We start from the raw sequence: 6,413 nt of genomic DNA, 5'->3' as shown, positions 1-6,413 counted from the left end.
CTATTTGAAGGATACTGCAAAATTCTTATTGACACTCTCAACAATAGATGTGTGCGTTATGATGTCTTCAACTGGATCTTTGAAATTACGATGTGGATGCAACGGTTTGAGGCTATTCGCTTTAACTGGGTTCCTAGAAATCTCAACAATCCTGCAGATTGTCTTGCAAAACTTCAACGTTTTTCTGTTTCTGATTTTGTTTATCATCACGGGAAAATTGGAATTAAAGGATAAATTTTTATAAATTTGTCCATCTATGCAATCTATACATAAGATTGGTGACATATGCTTTTATATAATTTAAATCCTATTATATCCCTAACTTTTTAATTTTTTATAAAAGTTAAAACTATTTCCTAAATTATTTTTTTATTTTTATTTTTAATTTTTTCTGTGATAATCATATAAGGCAAAAGTAATATTCTTTTAATTCTTTTACTTGTAGCCGTCGTTTATCTATCTTCTTCTTCACAATTTTTTTTGCTTTTATAAACGATTCATGCTCTCTAATAACTCAGAAAAAATCTCTATAATCATAAGGAAGAGCAAGTGTTTCTTGATAGCATCTGGTTTTTAAAATTTTGGAGCTTTGATTCAAGGTAAAATTTTAGGGTTTGAAGTAAATAATTTTGGCAGAAGTAAAAGAAAATAGAATGAATTGGATTTATTTATTTGTAGTATTCATGTTGCTTTCTATGTTGCTACGTACGTTCACACCACGTAGATACTATGGGTATGAAGATTAAAAAATTGCAGCAACGTGTGTTATACTCTAATCATATATTATGCATACGAGAACATGGTGTTTTTAAGTATTTGGTTATGATCATATCATGTTTTTTATATATTATTGTCTAGGGATTTATTCTAACGTGTAGTATGTATGTACTGGTTTAAGAGAAGTTTGATTGAAAATAATTTGTTTTGCTATTGATTATACGTAAACAGTTTTTTACATTGTGAGTTGTAACTGTTTGTATTGTTTTTGTGTAGACATGGAAAACGAGTGTCCAAAACGTCTATTTAGAGATGGAAATGAGCCACAAGTGAAAAAGATAAATAATAGCTGTAGAATGTCTCTTTTGGGCAAGATAAAAGAAGCATTGCCATCAGAATATGATGAAGTGAAGAGAGATCCAGTGTTTGCCCATGTCTTTGCAATACACGAAAATAAAATAAGTTATTCGGCTCGTTTGGTACACAGCATCATGTGTAGACAATTGGTAACAAAGAAAAAGCATGAGTTATGGTTTGTGTTTGGTCGGAAACCATTTAGATTTTCACTCCAAGAGTTTTATGCAGTCACTGGACTCAAATACATGGATGATGGGAGGTGTGATTATGAGAATTGGAAAGATGATAAAGGGTTTTGGAGTAAATTTTTGAAGAAACCACATGCGCAGATTTGCATAAAGAAGTTGATGGATGACATAGAAGGTGTTAAGAAGTGGAGTAGAGAGGATAGAATCCGTTTCGTCTATATATGTGTGATAGCTGGATTGGTCATGGCTAGGGGTGAGACGAAAAAAATCGATCATTTGTACATCAAAATGGTAATGGATCTTCGCAATGTTCGTAACTATCCTTGGGGGCTTAAAGCTTATAATTATCTACTAAGCTGCATTATGAAAACAAGATGTGAATTGAAGAAAACCAAAAGTTATGTTCTGGATGGATTCTCATATGCACTTCAGATATGGGTGATGGAAGCAGTTCCAGACATTGGATCATTGTTGGGAGAAAAGCTTAACACTGAATTGACTGAAGGTCCTCGATGTTCTAACTGGAAAGGAGCTGCAAAAATATCATATGAGGACATCATTTTTGTGGAGAGCACATATAAGTCACATGTGAGTTTATGATTCCCTAGTTAGATTTTAAGAGTTTTCACTAGATTTGTGCTACATAGAGACTAAGTTATCGAATATAACTACCATTTTAAACATATTTTAGATCAGTTTTTTCTTGTGAACTGAGAATTATTTGCTAAATTGCCTTGTATTTTTGTAGGTAATTGTTTCTCCATTCATTTCTTGTTCTGGAAATGAGCATGCAGAATTTGTAAGGCCGGATGAAGTCGAAGATGTTGAAGTGGATTATATGATTGATATGATCAGATCTGGGGAAGATTTTAGAAACCATGTTTGGGGAAGTGTTGAAGATGATGATATAGAAGGCGACAATATTGAAAATGTACAAGAGAACGATGTTGAATGTGAGGATGAGGTAACTGACGATGTAAATGGGCTCCCTCATATGATTGATGAAGCAAACAATGTCTCTGGTTTGATGAAGAGCAAGAGGAAACAGCCTGATCACGGTGCAGAGACACGCAAAAAACAATTGCTTTGTCAGCGAGCAGCAGCAGCGACACATTCAATTGTAAATGATGAATTGAAGTCCTTTCTTAAAGGATTGTTTGATGCTTCTTTCTCAAGTATTGAAGCGCGAATGAGAAAACTGGAGGATGATATTTCTTTAGTGAAAGATTTTATCTCTACATCTGAAACTACAAGTAACGCAAGGAGATCCACACCTTTGCAACCGTCCAATATAACAGATCATCCATGTAAAATTGAGGTACGTAAGAGATAAATATATATTATTTCGATCGACTTTGTTTATTGCAACATACTTTTTGTTCCTATAATTTTGTTATTCATTCATATTTGATGGCAGGAGGAGATGTCTTTAGATGATGAATTTTTAAACTTTGGTTTGGGTACACAAGAGTTCTTACAGAAATCCATGGGACATTTATCTCAACAATCACAAGTACCCGGGTTCGATGCTACACAGAATTTTCTTCGCAAAGAGGTCCTCTCGCAATCGAACAAAAATAAAAATGAAGATAAACTTATTAATAACGCGGGTAAAACGGATGAAGATGCTGTCTTGGTGTTCATTCCTGAGGCTAAATGGCAAGCTTTTATGGAATGGAATATGTTGCACAAGTAAGCGTTCAATTATTTATCTCTATTCTTATATAAGGAAAATTTTATGCTGAGCGAAATATAAATTGCTTCTGGTTTTACTTGTCCAGAGACTTAAATTTTGGTCCAAGTGTTATTAATCAAGCATTGCTCGGTCGACTCTTGACACCGAAAAAATGGCTTGGCAACGAGGTGAGTTTTGATGTTGCATTAGTTAATGTTATAAACATCTACTAATCATTGAGATTTAATAAGGTAATATATACTTTTCAGGATATGGATGCCACAATGTATTTATTTCGAGAGAAAGCTTCTTTAGGCCAATTGCAGTTAGCTCGTGTTGGGTTTATGAATTGTATTTTTGGCATGCAACTCCAAAACGAATACCAGAAGTTTTTAAACAATAAACGCAACTACAAGTGGAGTAGTTTTATCGAAGCTTACGCCAATGGTGAGTTACCTTCTCATGGTAAGACAAGAAAAAAATGGAGATCAGATTTCGACCGTATTTATGTGCCGCTCTTCGTTAACGGTAATCATTGGATTTCGCTGTGCATTAACTTCATTCAAAGAACAGTTGAAATTTTTGATTGTGCTGGTCATTACCACAGAAGAAATGTGGATCCATTCGCACAAGCCATCCCTCGAATTGTCAAGGAAATTCACACAAAATCAGATGGGAAAAGTCCACTATTGTCTCCATATACTCTTGTCCATGTGTCGGTGCCGCCTGGACTCAACAAATCAAAGAGTGATTGTGGAGTGTACGCGCTCAAATACATAGAGTGTCATTTTTTGGGTCTGCCCATAGATATGGTGCACGATGATAACATTCGACATGCCCGTCACAAGATTGCAGTTGATCTATGGGAAGCAGCAACTGATCCTGTATTCATTGACCGAATGGCAAAATATGAGCCTCCACAATTAGATTCTGATATGGTAGCGATTGATTAGTGTTCCTTTTACGTGTCAACTCATTTTTATTTACACCAAATTATGGGTTGTTTTGGTCGTTTTATTGTTCTCTGCATAAGACATATACAAATGTTTCAGTCACAAGTTCTTTGTTTTCAAAAAGTTTAAAGACAAGTTTTTGCTTCTGATTTCTTTGGCTGAAAAATTCGGAATTTAACTCTTAAATTTGTTCTGGAAACTAGATATTGGGATCTTTACAAAGATATAAAGATCACGTTCTGGTTCTTTAAGGTTTGACGGGAAACTGTTGTCAAAGTTGGCTTCTTGTAGCGTTGTACCATTCCTGATATGTTCGGCGAAATTGACCATAACTTCTAAACCGTAAATCCAAATCATGATCGGTTTTTTCCTGTAGATTCTTAACACTGTTAGTTACATTTACACCAAATTTCGTAATTTTCTGGGTTGTTTTGGTCGTTTTATTGTTCTCTGCATCAAGACAAATAAAAATGTTTCAGTCACAAGTACAAGTTGTTGCTTAAATGAAAATAATGATCAAATTGGTTTAATAAATCTGGATTGTAAAAATCAAAATGAGAACATGTTGAAGTTTCAAGAATCGCGAATGAGGTAAGAAACAGAAAAGAAATAAAATGCTAAAGTATTTCAAAACGTAAGATGAGTACTAAAAAAAACAAAAACAAAATGGTCTTCTTGTCCCTAGTGATCATAGTAGCAGCACCTTCTTGTTCCGAGCGACTGATTATACGAGCAGCACCAACCTGGAAAAGAGAAAATTTTCATATATATTACATTTAAACGAAATATATATACGTAGCATGTTTAAATTGTATTGTTGTACTAACCTTTGTTATATTGCTATATCACATGTCGATTTTTTGTGTCCTTCTTGACCACAACGACTGCACCTATGCTTCTTCGACCCTTGTGACGATCGTATCTTGTCTTCAGCTGTTTCATGTCTTCGTTTTCTTCGTCTACCAGGGCCTCTTCGTGTTTCAGGTGGTAGAACTTTAGCATTTTCGACATTTTCTGGAACACGCCATTCATCTTCAGGAACACTTATTGGATTAATAGTCTCCTCAAATAACGATCTCCAAGCAATAGTGGTATACACTTCATCACTAAATTCATATAGATCCTTGCCTATAGCAAATGCTGCTTTTATGGCGTGACGACATGGAATTTTTTGTAAGTCAAATTTCCCACATGAACACGTTCTTCTTTGCAAATCAACGACGTAGTCAGATTTATCACCTTTAACTTGAAATCTGTATCTGGTAATCGGATAAGCTTTGAGTGTTTTACCTTTCCTTATCCTTCTATCAATCTTTTTCTCTACTTCAACGGTTAAAGGGTCGGTCTGCTTTGCGCTTAAGACATTACGCTCAAAAAACCACCGTGTTAACATGTCTCGAATGCTGTCTAATAGAGGAATGATTGGATACTCTCTGGGAAATCTCAATGCTGCATTTATTGATTCAGCAGGGTTGGTGGTTCTAATGTCATATCGATATCCAGGAAAATGACATCTAGCCCACTTTTTCACATCAGCATCTTGCAAATAGTTTCCAATTGCCGGACTAATATTGCAAATCTGAGTGAATAAACGCTCAAATTCAGCAACCCTATACGCTTTCGACGCTTTAGCAACATAACTGGCCAAACCCTTTCCATGGTGATATGTTATCACGTTACTGAGCAAGTGGTGGATGCAAATACCATGGCTAGCCAATGGATAAATATTAGCAATTGTTTTACCAATCGACAAATGTCTATCTGATATAAAAGCTAAATCTTCCTCGTCTGCGATAACAAACTTAAGTTGCATTAGAAACCACTCCCACGAAAGATCATTCTCAGAATCAGCAATCCCAAATGCAATTGGATACAAATTTGAGTTACCATCTACCGCTGTAGCTACTAGTAGAACTCCTTTGTATTTGCTTTTCAAAAACGTTCCATCAACTACAATAACTCTTCGAACTGCCTTGTAGAACCCTCTTATTGATTGACCAAAAGAAATAAATAGATACTTGAATCGATCATCGCAACTGGTTTCAAAATTTGTATATGTACCAGGATTAGCTTCTTGTAGCATATGCAAGTATTTTGGTATTTTACCAAAACTTTTCTCAGGTATTCCTCTAACCTCATTAATTGCATACTCACGAGACTCCCAAGCTTGTGAATAAGATAGCTCACATCCATACTCTGTACGCATAATATTAATGATGTCATTCGGTTTAGGCCCTTCCTTCACACCCTCGTATCTATGCATTATGAGCTGACCAACTGTTCTTGATGAAGGTGTCCTCGAGACTTTGCTTTTCATGGAAGGAGCACAATTATGTTTAGCGACATACTTATTAATTTTAAAATATGTTGAGCCCTCTAAACATTGAGCACGAAGCCTCCATTTGCAAACCCTTTCTATGCAACGTATACACCAAAACTTTTTATCAGATTTTGTAACCCGGTAGTCGAAGTTATACCTCATTGCACAAATTTCCAGAGTTGCTTGTAAAGCTTCCTTGCTTC

The 6,413-nt window shown here is 35.3% G+C and overlaps 2 pseudogenes; both read left to right on the top strand.

Moving 5' to 3' along the window:
• The first annotated feature begins 1,326 nt into the window (after window positions 1-1,326).
• On the top strand, window positions 1,327-2,958 carry LOC17880434 (annotated as a pseudogene).
• A 251-nt stretch (window positions 2,959-3,209) lies between these two features.
• Window positions 3,210-3,890, top strand: LOC17879725 (annotated as a pseudogene).
• Window positions 3,891-6,413: the final 2,523 nt, after the last annotated feature.

This window comes from Capsella rubella, unplaced genomic scaffold (genome assembly GCF_000375325.1).
Source record: "Capsella rubella cultivar Monte Gargano unplaced genomic scaffold, Caprub1_0 scaffold_7, whole genome shotgun sequence".
Taxonomy (NCBI): domain Eukaryota; kingdom Viridiplantae; phylum Streptophyta; class Magnoliopsida; order Brassicales; family Brassicaceae; genus Capsella; species Capsella rubella.
This window is presented reverse-complemented; position numbering and strand designations above follow the sequence as displayed.